The sequence below is a fragment of the Macaca nemestrina genome, chromosome 14 (genome assembly GCF_043159975.1).
Source record: "Macaca nemestrina isolate mMacNem1 chromosome 14, mMacNem.hap1, whole genome shotgun sequence".
NCBI lineage: Eukaryota > Metazoa > Chordata > Mammalia > Primates > Cercopithecidae > Macaca > Macaca nemestrina.
Window position 1 is genome coordinate 2,245,011 of NC_092138.1, and position 20,306 is coordinate 2,265,316.

Sequence of the window (20,306 nt, forward strand, 5' to 3'; positions counted from 1 at the left end):
TTTTGTATTTTTAGTATAGACGGGGTTTCACCGTGTTAACCAGGATGGTCTTGATCTGCTGACCTCGTGATCCGCCAAACTGGGAGACATCCCCCACTAGGTGCAGACCAACACCTCACACCTCACACAGCAGGGTACACCCCTGAGACGAAGCTTCCAGAGCAAGAATCAGACAGCAACACTCGCTGTTCAGCAATATTCTATCTTCTGCAGCCTTTGTGCATTGAATTATGAAATTCTTGTAGTGTGTTTGCCAGCTCTATCAAGTCAGTTATGTTCTTTTCTATAATGGCCATTTTGCCTGTCAACTCCTGCACTGTTGTATTGTGAATCTTAGCTTCGGCTTCCTGAGATGGAGTTTCATCGTTCTCCTGAATGATCTTCATTCCTATCCATATTCCAAATTCTATTTCTGTCATTTCAGTCATTTAAGCCTGGTTAAAAACCATGATCGAGAACTAATGCAGTCATTAGGAGGAAAGAAGATACTCTCTGGCTTTTTGAGTTGTCAGAGTTCTTGCACTAGTTCCTTCTCATCTTCGTGGGCTGATGTTCTTTCAGTCTTCTAAGTTGTTGTCTTTTAGATTTTTTTCTTTTTTATATTATACTTTAAGTTCTAGGGTACATGTGCACAATGTGCAGGTTTGTTACATATGTATACATGCGCCATGTTGGTTTGCTGTACCCATTAATTCGTTATTTACATTAGGCATTTATCTTAATACTATCCCTCCCCCAGCCCCCTACCCCACCACAGGCCCCAGTGTGTGATGTTCCCCACCCTGTGTCCAAGTGTTCTCATTGTTCAATTCCCACCTATGAGTGAGAACATGCCTATTTGATGACCTTAGGGGTTTGATTTTGGCATAAGGTGGGTTGAGTTGACTGGCTTTGTTACTGGAAAATTTTAGGGGACAAGACTCACCTCAGGACTCCTGGACTGCATGCTCTAACTCTGGGGGACTTATATCAGGCCCTAGCTTTGTTCTGTGGCTCCTTGACATTTGGAACCTGCTGTGCTGGAGGGGCTGAGGTACTCCCAGACCACAGGTCACAATACTCTGATGGGAGGTCCCAGCCAAAGCACTTCGTAGGGTGGTGGCAGCAGGATCCATCCTCATTTGCATGTGCTAGCAGCAGTGGCAGTGACAGCACAGTGTGGTCCATGCTCATCAGCTGCAGCATGGTGCCAGCAGGTGCCAGTTTGCGAGCGTCTCTGTGGACATTCACAGAAGTGGTCATGGTAGTATGGTGTGGGGGTAGGGTGGAGGCCCCTGCCAGCAATTGTGTGCACATTCATGCCAGTTGTGGTGTTAGCACAGGGGTGGGATGCTGATGAGCACAGGACTGTGTGCGCCCTCTGTGTATATTCATGCTGGTGGTGATGGCCACTCAAGGTGGGTGTATTAGTCTGTTCTCATGCTGCTATAAAGAACTGCCTGAATATTGGGTAATTATTAAAGGAAAGAGGTTTTTTTGGTTGTGTTTTTTTTTTTTTTTTGAGACGGAGTCTCGCTCTGTCACCCAGGCTGGAGTGCAGTGGCGGGATCTCGGCTCACTACAAGCTCCGCCTCCCGGGTTTACGCCATTCTCCTGCCTCAGCCTCCCGAGTAGCTGGGACTACAGGCGCCCGCCACCTCGCCCGGCTAGTTTTTTTGTATTTTTTAGTAGAGACGGGGTTTCACTGTGTTAGCCAGGATGGTCTCGATCTCCTGACCTCGTGATCCGCCCGTCTCGGCCTCCCAAAGTGCTGGGATTACAGGCTTGAGCCACTGCGCCCGGCCGGAAAGAGGTTTAACTGACTCACAGTTCAGCATGGCTTGGGAGGCCTCAGGAAACTTACAGTTATGATGGAAGGGGAAGCAAACACGTTCTTCTTTACATGACAGCAGGAAGGAGAAGTGCCAAGCAAAGGGGGAAAAGCCCCTTATAAAACTATCAGATATCATGAGAACTCATTCACTATCACAGGAACAGCATGGGGATAACTGCCTCCATTATTCAGTTACCTCCAACTCGGTCCCTCCCATGACACAGAAGGAGGAGGAGCCACATACTTTTAAACAACGAGATCTTGTGTGAACTCAGAGTAAAAACTCACTTATCACCAAGGGGATGGTGCTACAGCATTCATGAGTAATGTACCCATATGATCCAATCACCTCCCCCTCCAGGCCCCACCTCCAACATGGGGAATCACGTCACAACATGAGATTTATTTTATTTTTTTCTTGCTTATTATTCTTTTTACAACATGAGATTTAGAGGAGACAGGCATCTTGAGCATATCACAAGGTATGCCAATAACATCATCAGCAGAAATTTTGGAGGCCAGAAGGCAGTGAGTTGGTATGTTCAAAATGCTGAAGAAAAAAAAAAAAAAACTCAACCAAGAATCCTATATCTGGATGGAGATATGACAGAAAGATGAATGACTGGATGTTCCTGGTGCTTTTCCCGAAGAGGGAGCTGCAGCTGCACCCTTTCTGCATGGCCTGAGCCGTTATGGTGCCATGACATCTTAGAACTGGAGCCACTGCTGCTCTGTGCTCTACTTCAGGGACCTTAGAAGACATTGTGCCCTTCATTCCCGGGGCTTGCTGCCACTGCACCCCATACCCCCAGAGCCTGGGTTGCACAGTGATGCACCATTTTTAAGCTGAGTTGCTGCTGTACCCCACTCCCTGGGGCCAGACTACTACAGAGCTGCTCCGTCCTCCTGGGTCCCAGTTGCTGCTGTGTCTGGCCTTTCTGGGCATGAGTGGAGTCAATGCCTTGCTGGGAATCAGAACTGTGGCTAAGTGATGCAGCTCCACTTCCTGGGGCTGAGCTGACACAGTGCCCCACCTCTTTGGAAACTGTAGCTGTGGCTATGCTGTGCAGCCCCACCTCCTGAGGCTGAAGTGTCATGGTACCCCGTGACTACCCAGAAACCAGAACCTCAGATGAGCTGTGCAGCCCCCGCTCCCCAGGAACCAAAACTGCAGTTGTGTTTTGTGATGGCTCCCTAGGAACTAGAATCGCTTCTTGCAATCTAAGCTGCTGAGGTGCTCCACATGGGGAATGGAGTCATCTTTGTGGCACCTGCCTCTTGGGGCATGAACTATAGTTGTGCCCTGCCACTCCTGGGTACTTGCCGCCACTGTAGCCTGTCTACCAGAGCCTGGGCTACTATGATGTTCCACCATCCCAAGATTTGGAGTCACCATTGTGTGGTGTCCTGTTCCCTGGGGCCTGACTTGCTGCTGCACTCTGATGCTCCTATGACCTAAATTGATTTTCTGCCCCATACTCTGGGGCCTGAGCCTCTAAAGCACCTGTTCATTCCCTGAGCCATGTCATTACTGCACTCTGCCACCCAAAGTCAAAGTCAGAGCTCATAAACAATTAGAAAACAAAATACAAAATGGCAGCAGTGTATCTTCACCTGTCCATAATAACCTTGAATGTAAATGGACTAAATTCACCAGTCGAAGGACATAAAGTAGCTGAATGGATAATGAAATGAGATCAAACTATATGCTGCCTGTAAGAAGCTCACTTTAGCTTTAAGGACTATTGTGTGTGTGTGTTTCTTCTTTCTAATTTGCTCTTGAGGTCTCTCTCAAGAGAGTTTATAGAGACTTTAGCTCTTTTATGATGGGACTTCAAAGGATTTAGTGATGGATGTTTACATTGTACTTTTCTTAGGATACTTCTTTACTCTGGCAGACAGTCTAATGCCTAAGTGTTTGACCTGTGGTCAGGTGTCCCTCTCACAGGAAACTTGTTTATACTGGCAAATGCTCTTGTTTATACTGGCAAATGCTCTTGTGCTCAGCTTATTCCTGCCAAGACAGCCACTCTCTAGGAGAGCCCTGACCAGGAAAGAATTTATTTTACTGTGTGTTGGTTAGGTGAGACACAGAGGAGGCAACTCAACAAAACACAGGAAGTAACAGAAGTAGTTTATTACTTCCTGACCCCAGAGAGAAGAGGGAAGCATGCCTCATAGGACCAATGCAAACTGGGGAGCCATCTGGGACATGCATATACAACCAGTAGGTGGGGAGCAAAAGAGAGACATATGGACCTGTGGTTTGAGTCATTTATTGGGGCCCAGGGTGTTACCCAAGAAGTTTTCTCACAGAGACTTCTAACTGGAAGTATAGAGCAATCAGGCATGAGTTCCATGGAGGAAAGTTATGACTTAGAGGTGGTCACTGCATATCTGTATGATCCATGTGGGGTGTAGGGGTCAGTGGTACAAAGCAAGAACATTGTATCTACTGTCCCGTAGGGAGGTGGTCACCAGGAGGTGGTTGTATAAGGAAGATACCTGTATCAACCATGATGAGGAACAATAAAGAGGTAGAGAACTAGAAATTGTTGCAGGGGTGACTGATGCCTGCTTCTAGTATGAGGAAGTCCAACCTAGATTTAGAATAAATGCCAAAGAAACATAAAATTATAAGAATTCACTAGAAAGACATACATAGGCTGAAAATGAAGGGATGGAAAAAGATATTCCATACAAATAACAACCAAAAAAGAGCAAGAGTTGCTATACTAACATCAGACAAAATAGACTTCAAGTCAAAAACTGTCACAAGAGACAAAGAAGTTCATAACATAATGATAAAGGCATCAAGAGGACATAATAATTGTAAATATATATGTACCTAACATTGGAACACCAAAATATGTAAATCAAATATTAATGGACATAAATAGAGAAATAGACAACAATATAATGATAGTAGGGACTTGAATACCCTACTTTCAAAACTGGAGAGATCAACCAGACAGATGATTAACAAGGTAATATTGAACCTGAACTACACATTAGACCAAACAGACTGAATGGACATACACAGAACATTCCATCCAACAGTAGCAGAACACACACTCAAATGAACTAAAACATTCTCCACGATAGATCATATGTTAGGACACAAAACATGTCTCAAAAAATTTAAGAAGACTGAAATTATATCAAGTATCATTTGTAACCACCATGGTATGAAACTAGAAATAACAGGAAGAAAACTGGAAAATTAATAAATATGTGGAAATTAAACAACACACTCCCAAAAATCAATGGGTCAAAGAAAAAATCAAAAGAGAAGTTAAATATATCTTCAGACAAACAGAAATGGAAATACAACATGTTAAAACTTACAGGATACCACAAAAGCAGTTCTAAGCAGGAAGTTTATAGCCATAAATGGCTACATTTAAAAAGAAAGATGGAGATAGCCTAACATTACACCTTGAGGAGCTAGAATAAGAATACTAAAACCAAAGTTAGCAGAAGGAAAGAAATAATAAAGACCAGAGCAGAAATAAATCAAATAGGAAACAGAGAAAGTATAGAAAAAAAAAAAACCTAATAGCTGGTTTCTCTAAAAAATAAAACCAATAAATTCAAAGCATAAGAAAAAAAAAGACTCAAATAAAATGAAAATATTACAATGAATGCCTCAGAAATAAAAAGGATCACAGGGTATTATTATGAGCAATTACATGCCACCAAACTGGATAAACAAGGGAAAATGGATTAATCCTAAAAAATTACAGCCTACCAATATTGAATCAGAAAGAAATGAAAACCCTGAACAGACTGATAACAAATACAGAGACTGAAGGAGACATTAAAACCTCCTGACAAAGAAAAGCCCAGGACCAGATGCCATTGTGGCTGAATTCTACCAAACATTCAAAGAAGAATTAATACCAATCCTTTTTAAACTCTTCCAAAAATATAACTAGAAGCAATACTACAAAAGACATGTTTATGGTGCCAGCATTACCTTGATAATGAAACCAAAGACAGTGCAAGAAAACTATAGGCCTGTATCTCTGATGAGCATAGATGCAAAAATTCTCAATAAAATACTCACACACTGAATTCAATAATAGATCAAAATGATTATACAGCATGACCAAGTGGGATTTATCTGTGGCATGCAAGGCTGATTGAAGACATGCAAATCAATCGATGTGATACATCACATTAAAACAATAAAAAATAAAAACCACTTGATCTCGATTGATGCAGAAAAAGCATGTGACAAAATTCAATATAATTTCTTGATTATAAGCTCTCAACAACATAAGTATAAAGGGAAATTTCCTCAATATGGTAAGGGAAATTTAGGAAAAGCCCATAGCCAACATCATAATCTTTGGGGGAAAACAGATAGCTTTCCTCTAAGATTTAAGAAAGATTTCCTCTAAGATGAGGCAAAGATGCCCACTCTCAACACTTGTATTCAAGTAGTACTAGAAGTAACAGCAAGAGCAACCAGGCAAGAAAAATAAATAAAACGCATATAAGTCAGAAAGGCAGAAGTAAAATTATTTCTATTTGCAGTTAACATGATCCTATATGAAGAAAACTCCAAAGATTCCACCAGAAAACTGTTAGAATAAACAAATTCAGTAAAGTTGCAGAATATAAAATCAACATACAAAAATGGGTTGCATTTTTGTATACCACTAATGACCTATCCAAAAAATATTTGAGAACACACAATCACATAAAAAAGAAAAAAAAATACTTAGGAATAAATTTAACCAAAAAGCGAAAGATTTGTACACTGAAAACTATAAAACATTAATAAAAGAAATTGAACACCCAAATAAATGGAAAGATGTATTATGTTCCTGGTACACATACATACAATAGAATGTTATTCAGGCTTAAAAAGGATCTTGTCATTAGCCATACATGAATAAACCTGGAAGACATTATGCTAAGTGAAATAAGCCACACACAGAAAGAAAAATACAGCATGATCTCGCTTATATGTGGAATTAAAAAAAAAAAACAAAAAACAACAACAACAAAAAAAACAATTGAATACATAGAGTCAGAGAATAAAATGGTGGTTACCAGGTGGTTTTGAGGGGTGAGGAGCAAATAAGAGGAGGTAAGTCAAAGGGTACCAAGTTGGAGCAATTAATACTGTTAAAGTGTCCATACTACTCAAAGCAATATACAGTTTTGACATAATCCTTACCAAAATTCCAATGTAATTTTTCAGAGACATAGTAAAAACTATTCTAAAATTCATTTGGAACCACAAAAGACGCCCACAGCAATTGAGAAGAAAAACAGATCCTTGTACCAGATCTTAGTGGAAAAGATTTTAGGTTTTTCCCATGGATTATTATGTTAGCTCTGGGTTTTTCATGAATGGCCTTCATTATGTTGAGCAACTTTTCTTCTATACCTAAACTGTTGAGAGTTTTTACTAAGAAAGTAAGTTGGACTCTGTCAGATACATTTTCTGTATCAATGGAGATGACTATGTGGTTTTTATCTTTCATTCTGTTATTGTGATGTATCACATTGATTGATTTACATACGTTGAACATGATTGCAAGCTAGAAAGACCCTGAATAGTCAAAAAAATTCTGGCAAAGAAAGAAAAAGTTGGAGGCATCATACTTCCTGATTTCAAATTCTGTACAAAAGTATTGCAATCAAATCCACATGAAAACAGAAACATTGACCAATGGAACAAAATACAGAGCCCAGAAAGAAATCCAAATATATGTGGTCAACTAATTTTCAACAAAGTCCCCAAGAAATGAACAATGGGGAAAGGATAGTCTCCTTAATAAATGGTAACAGGAAACCTGGATATCCACATGCAAAAGAATTAAATCAAACCCTTATCATATACCATACACAAACTCAACGCAAAATGGATAAAAGACCTAAATGGGATACCTGAAACCATAAAAGTCCCAGAAGAAAACAATGGGGGAAAGAATCTTGATAATGGCCTTGGAAATTTTTCTTTGGACATCACACCAAAAGCTCAGTCTATAAAAGCAAAAATAAGCTCAAGCTTCTGCATAGCCAAAACAAACAAACAAAAACAGAAAACAAAAAACAAAAAACAAAAAAACTCCAGCAAAATAAAAAGGTAACCTACCGACTTAAAAAAAAATATATTGCAAACCATACATTTGATAAGGGGTTAGTATTCAAAATATATAAAGAACTTGCAAACTCAAAATGAAAAGATAAAGAACCCAATTAAAAACGGGGCAAAGGACCTGAATAGACATTTCTCCAAAGACATACAAATGGCTAACAAGGATACAAAAATGTGCTCCACATCTGTAATCATCAGGGAAATGCAAATCAAAACCCCAATAAGATGTCACCTCACACCTCTTAGAATGGTTAAAATAAAAAAAGACAAGAGATAGCTAGTGTTGGTAAGGGTATAGAAAAAAGGGAACTTTTGTGTACTGTTAGTGGGAATGAAAACTAGGATAGCCATTACAGAAAACAGTATGGAAGTTTCATTAAAAATTAAAAATAGAATTACCATTTGACCCAGAAATCCCTCTGCTTGGTATATACCTGCAAGAACACTAAATCAGCACTTCATAGAGATATCTGCACACCAATGCTCAATGCAGCATTATTCACAATAGCCACAATATAAACAATCCAAATGTCAATGGGTAAATGGATAAACTACGGGATGTGTATACACATACATACAATGGAATATTAGCCTTAAAAATGATGCTGTCAATTGCCATACATGAACGAACCTGGAGAACATTATGCTAAGTGATATCAGCCACATACAGAAAGAAAAATACAGCATGATCTCACTTACTTATATGTAGAATGTAAAAAGAAAAGTTGAATAGAGACAGAGAATAAAATGGTGGTTACCAGGGGGTTAATAGGAGTGAGGAGCAAATGAGAGGAGGTGAGTCAAAGGATATCAAGTTTGCAGATATGTAGAATAAGTCTAGACATTTAATATACAGCATGAGGAATACAGTCAATAATATGTATTTGGAATTTTTGCCAACAGTATTTTTTAGGTGCTATTCTCACAAAAAGAGAGTATGTAAGATGATGGGTCTTTTAATTTGCTTGACTGTAGTACACATTTCACTGTATATAAAAAAGCTAGAAGCATTTATTACAAATAGGCCTCCCTGCAAGAAATGCTAAAAGGAGTCTTTCAGGCTTAAATGAAACATAGTTAACTCAAAGCCATATGAAGAAATAAAGATCTCTGAAAAAGGGAAATATACAGACAATCATAAAAGTGTTACTATAACTTTGGTTTGTAACTTTTTGTTTTCTACATGACTTTTATGAGACTAATGTTAAAAAAAATTACTAGTGTTTTTAGATACAAAATGCATAAATATGTAATTTTGTGATATCAACTATTGAAAAGTCGTGGAAATAAAGCTTTATAGGAGGTTTTTTGTATGTTGTTAAGCTGTTTTGTATGTATGTTAATTTATAACATTCTATAAATTAGACTGTTATAAGTTTAGGAAGGTAATTGTAATGCCCATGGTAACCAGAAAGTAGGTAGAGAATGTCCACAAAGGGAATGAGAAGGGAATTTAAATGTCTCACTACAAAAAAATTAACCCAAAAGATGACTAATGCAGAAAATGAGGAACAAAAAGCTCTAAGGTATATAGAGAACAAATACCAAAATAATAGAAGTTTCTCTTAATTAGTAATTACTTTATTATTTATTATTATTATTTTTGAGATAAAGTCTCACTCTGTCGCTCAGGCTGGAATGCAATGGTGCAATCTCAGCTCACCGCAACCTCTGCCTCCTGGGTTCAAGCAATTCTCCTGCCTCAGCCTGAGTAGCTGGGATTATAGGTGCCCACCACCATGCCTGCCTAATTTTTGTACTTTGAGTAGAGATGGGGTTTCACCATGTTGGCCAGACTAGTCTCGAACTCCTGACCTCAAGTCCCTGCCTTGGCCTCCCAAAGTGTTAGGATTACAGGTGTGAGCCACTGCGCCCGCCTATTTGTAGCTACTTTAAATATAAATGTATCAAACCCTCCAATCAAGAGACTCACAGAATGGATTAAACAAGATCCAACTCTATGTTGCCTATGAGAAACTCACATTAGCTCCAAAGTCACAAACTGGTTAAAAGTGAGAGGATAGAAAAAGATATTTTATGCAAGTGGTAACTGAAAGATAGCAAGTAATATTATCACACAAAATAAAGTTTAAATCAGACATCTACATGAGACAAAGGAGATTATATATTAAAAAGATTCAATAGAACAAGATGATATAAAAATTATAAACATTTATATACCTAATAACAAACCATCCAAATATATAAAGCAAAAATGGACAAAATTGAAGGGAGAAATACAGTTGTATAATAATAGTTGGAGACTTTAGTACCTTACTGTGAGTAATGAATAATACAACCAGACAGAAGATAAATAAAGGAGGACCTGAACATCATGATAAGCCATTAGAGCTGGCATATACAGAACACTAACCAACCATAACAGAATACATATTAATCTCAAGTGCACATGGGATATTCTCCCAGATGGACTATGTGTTAGTACCCAAATTAAGCCTCAATTAATTGAAAAAATATATATATCATACAAAACCTCTTCTAATACAAGTTAGAAGTGAGTAACAGAAGAAAAGTGGGAATATTCACAAATTTGTGGAAATTAAAACAGCATGTCCTTAAGCAAGAAACAGGTCAAAGATGTAATTACAAGGGAAAATAGAAAATACTTAGGAGACAAATAGGCCGGGTGTGGTAGCTCATGCCTGTAATCCCAGTATGTTGGGAGGCTGAGGCAGGAGGATTGCTTGAGCACAGGAGTTCAATACCAGCCTGGGAAACAGAGAGAGTCCCACTCTCTACAAAAAATACAAAAATGAGCCAGGCACCGTGGCACACATCTGTGGTTCCAGCTGCTCGTGAGGCTGAGGTGGGAGGATCACTTGAGCCTAAGAGGTCAAGGCTGCAATAAGGTGTGATTGTACCACTGCACTCCAGCCTGGGTGACAAGAGACGAGACCCTGTCTCAAACAAACAAAAAAACAAATGAAGATGAAAAAAATTATAAACACTCATGGGATGCAGAAAAAGTAGTAAGGGGGAAATTTCCAGCTAAATAATACAAAAAGATTGGAAAAACATGCCGAAGAGTCTGGCTAAGCTAGACTTAATTTAAAACTTGTATTCATTTCTTTCAAGAAAAAAAATAGAGCAATATAAAAACAAATTACTAGTGTGTTCACTGGAAATGTCATTTGCTGACTCCTTTGTTTAACCAACCTCTATAGACCAGGTGTGACATGCCTGAGCTTAATGCAGGGTACAACTGGATGTGGTCCAGAGCTAACGTCATACTTCGTGTCTGCAGCTGCAGTCACTTTTACTCTCTTTCAGGCACTGAGGCCACTTTTGCTCTTGGAGACAACACAGAAGGGAAGGCAAGTGCTGAGAAGCACTATTTAGCAACTTCAGTGGTGTAACAAGCCCACCTGCAGAAGCACCTGCCATGATCTCAGGCCACTGCAAGTCCCTGACTACCACAACCACCTGCAAGATGGAGCCCCCTGAGGGGTCACCTAGATGCCACATCCTTCCCTGTCCTGGACTGTCTCCAAGAAATCAGGTGGTACCAGAAATCCCAGGAGCCTCAAGAGCCCTTTCCAGATATGGGTTCAGGAAGTTGCTCAAACACTGTAATCTGATCCACTTCTTTAGATCCTGGCTATTGAGGCTTTGCTGGCTGCCTGGTTGGTTGGTTTGAAGACATCAATCTTTATGCTCTCCGTGCCAAGCAGTTACCATCTTGCCCAGGACCCGTGGCTGACATGGTGCTTCTGGAAGACAAGCACTTGGCCTGCAGTCCCAGCATCACACATTATTCATCCTCTTATGGTGATGAGAACACTCAATTTTGCTTTTTCCAAGGATGTTACCAAAGCATATGATGCAAATGGACAAATAAGAGGCTGAGTCCCCCACTCTGCATTAAAAAGATGTATATATAAAGTATTAGTGAGGGAAAAAGGTTTGACAGTTTAAACTGTTGGCAACTTAATGGTTTTTGTTGCATACTTATATATAAACCTCAATATTTGTTTTCCTATACGTTGTGACTATTGTCTGTCTTGTCCAGTTCCAGTAATTTTGATATAAAAAGAAATTATACTACCAAATGAAATATTGCCTATGTCTCATCACTCTGCTCAACTTCACCTCACCTCACCAGTACTGTCATATCCATATTACTGATAAGAATGTTCCCCTTAGGAATATGAAATGGCCTCTATGAATTGCGTTCAGTCTCCTCTCAGAATCCTTGTTAAAATTCTACACTAACCCAGAAGATGAGTTCTCAAGACCTGGCCCAAGTCATGCCCCCACGAACTCTACACACTGGCAGGGTTCCCTTTACTACTTGAAATAATGGTGGTGATTTTTTCAGGCCCTAACGTGTGAAGAATGCTGTTTTAGTCCATTTTGTGTTGTTTTAACAGAACACCAGAAACTGGGTAGCTTATAAAGAATAAAAGCTTATTCACACACACACACACACACACACACACACACACACACACACACACACACTTTGAGAGGCTGGAACATCCAAGATGAAGGGGCCACATGTGGTGAGAGACTTCTTGCTACATCATAACATGGCAGAAGCATCACATGTGAGACAGTGCCCATGAGAGAGCCTGAGAGGCCTGAACTGCTTTTATAACAAACTCACTGTCTTGATAAGGAACCCACTCCAGTGATAGAGAAATTAATCCATTCATGATGGCAGAGCACTCATGACCTAATCCTCCCTTAAAGGTTCCACATCTGAACACTGTTGCATTAGGAATTAAGTTTCCAACACATGAACTTTGGGGGGACACATTCAAACCACAGCTGATGAGGGCCAACTCAATTGCCAGTCTCTGAATCCTCTTTTATTTTAGAAGTTGCTGTGATGTGATTCTACTGCCTATATAACTCAGAAAGCAGTTCCTGCGTAAAACGCATCATGGGACACAACTGAAATCACCTCCAGTGTAGCAGGGAAACAGAACTCAGGGCAAGGGTGGCCATTATATGCTGAAAAAAGCAAACGGGTGGGTGTGTGCTATCCTTCAATATCTGAAATGCTTTTTCTCTAGAGTATTTATACATCTGGTGTGTAACTTCTATCCTGGAGTGTAACAAAAAATACCCAAGGTTGACAGTACGCCAGCTTAGTTCTGGATTCTTAAAACTTCCAGGAGAGAAAGGCTGGGGGTGCATGAAGTCATGCAGTAGCTTTTTGTGGAAAAGCAATTTATTGGGAACTCAACACTTACAAACTGGGTTAAGTCATGTCAGCCAGTCGACAGGAGAATAAAGGACTCAGCTTTAAAAATTTTTGGAAACGGTCTCATCAGAGAGTTAAAGAAAAATTGATGCTACTATATTATGAGGAACTCACACACCTCCATCACATGATGGCTGTATCTCCTTTAGGCCTAATGTATCTTTTTATGAGTTACAATCTTTTTTTGAGGCTCTTGTAAGGAACACAGGCCTTTATTTTGATTTTTAATACTGGTAAAATACATAATGGTGATAATTATTACCTATTGCTCACTTACTCTGTGCCACGTATTAAGGAACGGACACAGATTAACTCAGAGAATTCTTTCAGAAAGGATTGTAGGTAATCACCATCATTATGGTGATGAGGAGACTGAGACATATTAAAGGAGAACTGACTTTCCAAGGTCACAGCCATATGGGAAGAAAGGGAATGAACACTCTAGTGACGTCAATAAGCCATTTAGTAAATTGAGAATCTGCTGGGTCTCATAACGTACAGGGGACCCTAAACTCACTTTTATTATTTTAAAAGTTAACTGTATAGAGGTATACTTTATGTAAAGTAGACAAATTTTTAGTATATTTTGATGGGTTCTAAAAACTTGTACAGTTCTGTAAAGATCACCACCATTTATATATGGAACATTCCATCATAATAAAAAAATTCCCTTATTCCTCTAACCAGTGGATCCTCACACACCACTGCCCCCAGCCTTATGCAATGAATGGTCTACTTTCTTTCTATCCCTCTAGACTAGATGTCTTTCCTAGAATTTTATATAAATAGGATAAAATACAGCTCTACTTTCTTGTGCCTGGCTTCTTTTGCTCAGCACAATCTTAAGATTTATCAATGTTGCTGCATGCACTAGCGGTTCCTTCCTTGTACAGCTGTATTCCATTATATGGTAATAGTACTGTTTATATATTTTTCTGTTAATAAATCCAATTATTTACAATTTGGGGTTACTATGAGTAAAGATTCTATGAACATTTGCATGTAATTCTTTTTTTTTTTTTTATTATACTTTAAGTTCTAGGGTAAATGTGTACAATGTGCTGGTTACATATGTATACATGTGACATGTTGGTGTGCTGCACCCATTAACTCGTCATTTACATTAGGTATATCTCCTAATGCTATCCCTCCCCACTCCCCACAATAGGCCCCAGTGTGTGATGTTCCCCTTCCTGTGTCCAAGTGATCTCACTGTTCAATTCCCACCTATGAGTGAGAACATGTGGTATTTGGTTTTCTGTTCTTGCGATGGTTTGCTGAGAATGATGGTTTCCAGCTGCATCCATGTCCCTACAAAGGACATGAACTCATCCTTTTTTATGGCTGCATAGTATTCCATGGTGTATATGTGCCACATTTTCTTTATCCAGTCTGTCACTGATGGATATTTGGGTTGATTCCAAGTCTTTGCTATTGTGAATAGTGCCACAATAAACATATGTGTGCATGTGTCTTTATAGCAGCATGACTTTGGGTATATCCCCAGTAATGGGATGGCTGGCTCAAATGGTATTTCTAGTTCTAGCTCCTTGAGGAATCGCCACACTGTTTTCCACAATGGTTGAACTAGTTAACAGTCCCACCAACAGTGTAGAACTGTTCCTATTTCTCCACATCCTCTCCAGCACCTGTTGTTTCCTGATTTTTTAATGATCGCCATTCTAACTGGTGTGAGATGGTATCTCATTGTGGTTTTGATTTGCATTTCTCTGATGGCGAGTGATGATGAGCATTTTTTCATGTGTCTGTTGGCTGTATGAATGTCTTCTTTTGAGAAGTGTCTGTTCATATCCTTTGCCCATTTTTCGATGGGGTTGTTTCTTTCTTGTAAATTTGATTGAGTTCTTTATAGGTTCTGGATATTAGCCCTTTGTCAGATGAGATTGCAAAAATTTTCTCCCATTCTGTAGGTTGCCTGTTCACGCTGATGGCAGTTTCTTTTGCTGTGCAGAAGCTCTTTAGTTTAATTAGATCCCATTTGTCAATTTTGGCTTTTGTTGCTGTTGCTTTTGGTGTTTTAGACATGAAGTCCTTGCCCATGCCTATGTCTTGAATGGTATTACCTAGGTTTTCTTCTAGGGTTTTTATGGTTTTAAGTCTAACATTTAAGTCTCTAATCCATCTTGAATTAATTTTCGTATAAGGAGTAAGGAAAGGATCCAGTTTCAGCTTTCTACTTATGGCTAGCCAATTATCCCAGCACCATTTATTAAATAGGGAATCCTTTCCCCATTTCTTGTTTTTGTCAGGTTTGTCAAAGATCAGATGGCTGTAGATATGTGGTATTATTTCTGAGGGCTCTGTTCTGTTCCATTGGTCTATATCTCTGTTTTGGTACCAGTACCATGCTCTTTTGGTTACTGTAGCCTTGTAGTATACTTTGAAGTCAGGTAGCATGATGCCTCCAGCTTTGTTCTTTTGCCTTAGGATTGTCTTGGCAATGCGGGGTCTTTTTTGGTTCCATATGAACTTTAAAGCAGTTTTTTCCAATTCTATGAAGAAAGTCATTGGTAGCTTAATGGGGATGGCATTGAATCTATAAATTACCTTGGGCAGTATGGCCATTTTCACAATATTGATTCTTCCTATCCATGAGCATGGAATGTTCTTCCATTTGTTTGTGTCCTCTTTTATTTCACTGAGCAGTGGTTTGTAGTTCTCCTTGAAGAGGTTCTTTACATCCCTTGTAAGTTGGATTCCTAGGTATTTTATTCTCTTTGAAGCTATTGTGAATGGGAGTTCATTCATGATATGGCTCTCTTTTTGTCTGTTACTAGTGTGTAAGAATGCTTTTGATTTTTGCACATTGATTTTGTATCCTGAGACTTTGCTGAAGTTGTTTATCAGCTTAAGGAGATTTTGGGCTGAGACAATGGGGTTTTCTAAATATACAATCATGTCATCTGCAAACAGGGACAATTTGACTTCCTCTTTTCCTAACTGAATACCCTTGATTTCTCTCTCTTGCCCGATTGCCCTAGCCAGAACTTCCAACACTATGTTGAATAGGAGTGGTGAGAGAGGGCGTCCCTGTCTTGTGCCAGTTTTCAAAGGGAATGCTTCCAGTTTTTGCCCATTCAATATGATATTGGCTGTGGGTTTGTCATAAATAGCTCTTATTATTTTGACATACATTCCATCAATACTGAATTTATTGAGAGTTTTAGCATGAAGGGCTGCTGAATTTTGTCAAAGGCCTTTTCTGCATCTATTGAGATAATCATGTGGTTTTTGTCTTTGTTCTGTTTATATGCTGGATTACATTTATTGATTTGCATATGTTGAACCAGCCTTGAATCCCAGGGATGAAGCCCACTTGATCATGGTGGATAAGCTTTTTGATGTGCTGCTGGATTCGGTTTGCCAGTATTTTATTGAGGATTTTTGCATTGATGCTCATTAGGGATATTGGTCTAAAATTCTCTTTTTTTTGTTGTATCTCTGTCAGGCTTTGGTATCAGGATGATGTTGGCCTCGTAAAATGAGTTAGGGAGGATACCCTCTTTTTCTATTGATTGCAATAATTTCAGAAGGAATGGTACCAGCTCCTCCTTGTACCTCTGGTAGAATTCAGCTGTGAATCTGTCTGGTCCTGGACTTTTTTTGGTTGGTAGGCTATTAATTATTGCCTCAATTTCAGAGCCTGCTATTGGTCTATTCAGGGATTCAACTTCTTCCTGGTTTAGTCTTGGGAGAGTGTAAGTGTCCAGGAAATTATCAATTTCTTCTAGGTTTTCTAGTTCATTTGTGTAGAGGTGTTTATAGTATTCTCTGATGGTAGTTTGTATTTCTGTGGGGTCGATGGTGATATCCCCTTTATCATTTTGTATTGTGTCTATTTGATTCTTCTCTCTTCTTTATTAGTCTTGCTAGCAGTCTATCAATTTTGTTGATCTTTTCAAAAAACCAGCTCCTGGATTCATTGATTTTTTGGAGGGCTTTTTGTGTCTCTATCTCCTTCAGTTCTGCTCTGATCTTAAGTTATTTTTTGCCTTCTGCTAGCTTTTGAATGTGTTTGCTCTTGCTTCTCTAGTTCTTTTAATTTTGATGCTAAAATTGATGCTAGATCAATTTTAGATCTTTCCTGCTTTCTCTTGTGGGAATTTAGTGCTATAAATTTCCCTCCACACACCGCTTTAAATGTGTCCCAGACAGTCTGGTATGTTGTATCTTTGTTCTCATTGGTTTCAAAGAACATCTTTATTTCTGCCTTCATTTCGTTATGTACCCAGTAGTCATTCAGGAGCAGGTTGCTCAGTTTCCAAGTAGTTGAGTGGTTTTGATTGAGTTTCTTAGTTCTGAGTTCTAGTTTGATTCCACTGTGGTCTGAGAAACAGTTTGTTATAATTTCTGTTCTTTTACATTTGCTGAGGAGTGCTTTACTTCCAAGTATGTGGTCAATTTTGGAATAAATGCAATGTGGTGCTGAGAAGAATGTATATTCTATTGATTTGGGGTGGAGAGTTCTGTAGATGTCTATTAGGTCTGCTTGGTGCAGAGTTGAGTTCAATTCCTGAATATCCTTGTTAATTGTCTCATTGATCTGTCTCATGTTGACAGTGGGGTGTTAAAGTCTCCCATTATTACTGTATGGGAGTCTAAGTCTCTTTGTAAGTCTCTAAGGACTTGCTTTATGAATCTGGGTGCTCCTGTATTGGGTGCATATATTTAGATAGTTAGCTCTTCCTGATGAATTGATCCCTTTACCATTATGCAATGGTTTTGTCTCTTTTGATCTTTGATGGTTTAAAGTCTGTTTTATCAGAGACTGGGATTGCAACCCCTGATTTTTTTTTGTTTTCCATTTGCTTGGTAGATCTTCCTCCATCCCTTTATTTTGAGCCTATGTGTGTCTCTGCATGTGAGATAGGTCTCCTGAATACAGCAAACTGATGGGTCTTGACTCTTCATCCAATTTGCCAGTTTGTGTCCTTCAATTGGACCATTTAGTCCATTTACATTTAAGGTTCATATTGTTACGTGTGAACTTGATCCTGTCATTATGATATTAGCTGGTTATTTTGCTCGCTAGTTGATGCAGTTTCTTCCTAGCATTGATGGACTTTACATTTTGACATGTTTTTGCAATGGCTGGTACCTGTTGTTCCTTTCCATGTTTAGTGCTTCCTTCAGGATCTCTTGTAGGGCAGGCCTGGTGGTGACAAAATCTCTAAGCATTTGCTTGTCTGTAAAGGATTTTATTTCTCCTTCACTTATGAAACTTAGTTTGGCTGGATGTGAAATTCTGGGTTGAAAATTCTTTTCTTTAAGAATGTTGAATATTGGCCCCCACTCTCTTCTGGCTTGGAGAGTTTCCGCTGAGAGATCTGCTGTTAGTCTGATGGGCTTCCCTTTGTGGGTAACCCGACCTTTCTCTCTGGCTGCCCTTAACATTTTTTCCTTCATTTCAACTTTGGTGAATCTGACAATTATGTGTCTTGGAGTTGCTCTTCTCGAGGAGCATCTTGGCGTTCTCCATATTTCCTGAATTTGAATGTTGGCCTGCCTTACTAGGTTGGGGAAGTTCTCCTGGATGATATCCTGCAGAGTGTTTTCCAACTTGGTTCCATTTTCCCTGTCACTTTCAGGCACACCAATCAGACGTAGATTTGGTCTTTTCACATAATCCCATATTTCTTGGAGGCTTTTTTCATTTCTTTATACTCTTTTTTCTCTACACTTCTCTTCTGGCTTCATTTCATTCATTTGATCTTCAATCGCTGATACTCTTTCTTCCAGTTGATCGAGTTGGTTACTGAAGCTTGTGCATTTGTCACGTAGTTCTCGTGTTATGGTTTTCACCTCTATCAGTTCTTTTAAGATCTCTGCATTGATTATTCTAGTTATCCATGCATCCATTCTTTTTTCAAGGTTTTTACTTTGCGCTGGTTACATAGTTCCTCCTTTAGCTCTGAGAAGTTTGATCAACTGAAGCTTTCTTCTCTCAATTCGTCAAAGTCTTTCTTCGTCCAGCTTTGTTCCATTGCTGGTGATGAGCTGCTTTCCTTTGGAGGGGGAGATGCGCTCTGATTTTTTGAATTTCCAGCTTTTCTGCCCTGCTTTTTCCCCATCTTTGTGGGTAACCCTTTGGTCTTTGATGATAGTGACATACTGATGGGGTTTTGATGTGGGTGTCCTGTTTGTTAGTTTTCCTTCTAACAGTCAGGACCCTCAGCTGTAGGTCTGTTGGAGTTTGCTTGAGGTTCACTCCAGACCCTATTTGCCTGGGTATCAGCAGCAGAGGCTGCAGAAGATAGAATATTGCTGAACAGCGTGTGCTGCTGTCTGATTCTTGCTCTGGAAGCTTTGTCTCAGGGGTGTACCCTGCCATTTAAGGTGTGAGGTGTGAGTCTACACCTAGTGGGGGATGTCTCCCAGTTAGGCTACTCAGCGGTCAGGGACCCACTTGAGCAGGCAGTCTGTCCATTCTCAGATCTCAACCTCTGTGCTGGGAGATCCACTGCTCTCTTCAAAGCTGTCAGACAGGGGCATTTACCTCTGCCAAGGTTTCTGTTGCTTTTTGTTTAGCTATGCCCTGTCCCCAGAGGATAAGACTACGGAGGCAGGCCGGCTTCCTTGAGCTGTGGTGGGCTCCACCCAATTCGAGCTTCCTGGTGGCTTTTTGTCACCTACTTAAGCCTCAGCGATGGCAGGTGCCCCTCCCCCAGCCTCACTGCCGCCTTGCAGTTAGATCTCAGACTGCTGTGCTAGCAATGAGGGAGGCTCCGTGGGTGTGGGACCCTCTGGGTCAGGTGTGGGATATAATCTCCTAGTGTGCCGTTTGCTAAGACCCTTGGTAAAGCACAGTATTAGGATGGGAGTTACCTGATTTTCCAGGTGTTGTGTGTCTCAATTTCCTTTGGCTAGGAAAAGGAATTTCCTTCCCCCTTGTGCTTCCCAGGTGAGGCAATGCCTCACCCTGCTTCAGCTCTCGCTGGTTGGGCTGCACCCACAGACCAGCGCCAAGTTTCTGACACGCCCCAGTGAGATGAACCTGTACCTCAGTTGAAAATGCAGAAATCACCCATCTTCTGTGTTACTCACGCTGGGAGCTGGAGGCAGGAGCTGTTCCTATTCGGCCATCTTGGGTGCACCCCTATGTGTTTCTCTGGGGTAAATGCCTA

General features: G+C 39.9%; 1 protein-coding gene across 3 annotated transcripts in view; it reads right to left on the reverse strand.

Annotated features, from left to right (window-relative positions):
• Positions 1 to 764: 764 nt before the first annotated feature.
• LOC105498993 (zinc finger protein 782) overlaps positions 765 to 20,306 on the reverse strand; it is a 51,003-nt gene continuing 31,461 nt past the window's right edge. Inside the window, exons 7-8 of one of the 3 annotated variants that reach the window (XR_003013434.2) lie at positions 20,227 to 20,303; positions 765 to 11,808 (exon numbers count right to left, since the gene is read on the reverse strand). The gene's annotated coding sequence lies outside the window, so the exon portion shown is untranslated. Of the gene's footprint in view, positions 11,809 to 17,038; positions 20,304 to 20,306 lie in introns of those variants that run through there. The other 2 variants (XR_003013436.2, XR_003013433.2) reach the window with 2 other exon arrangements.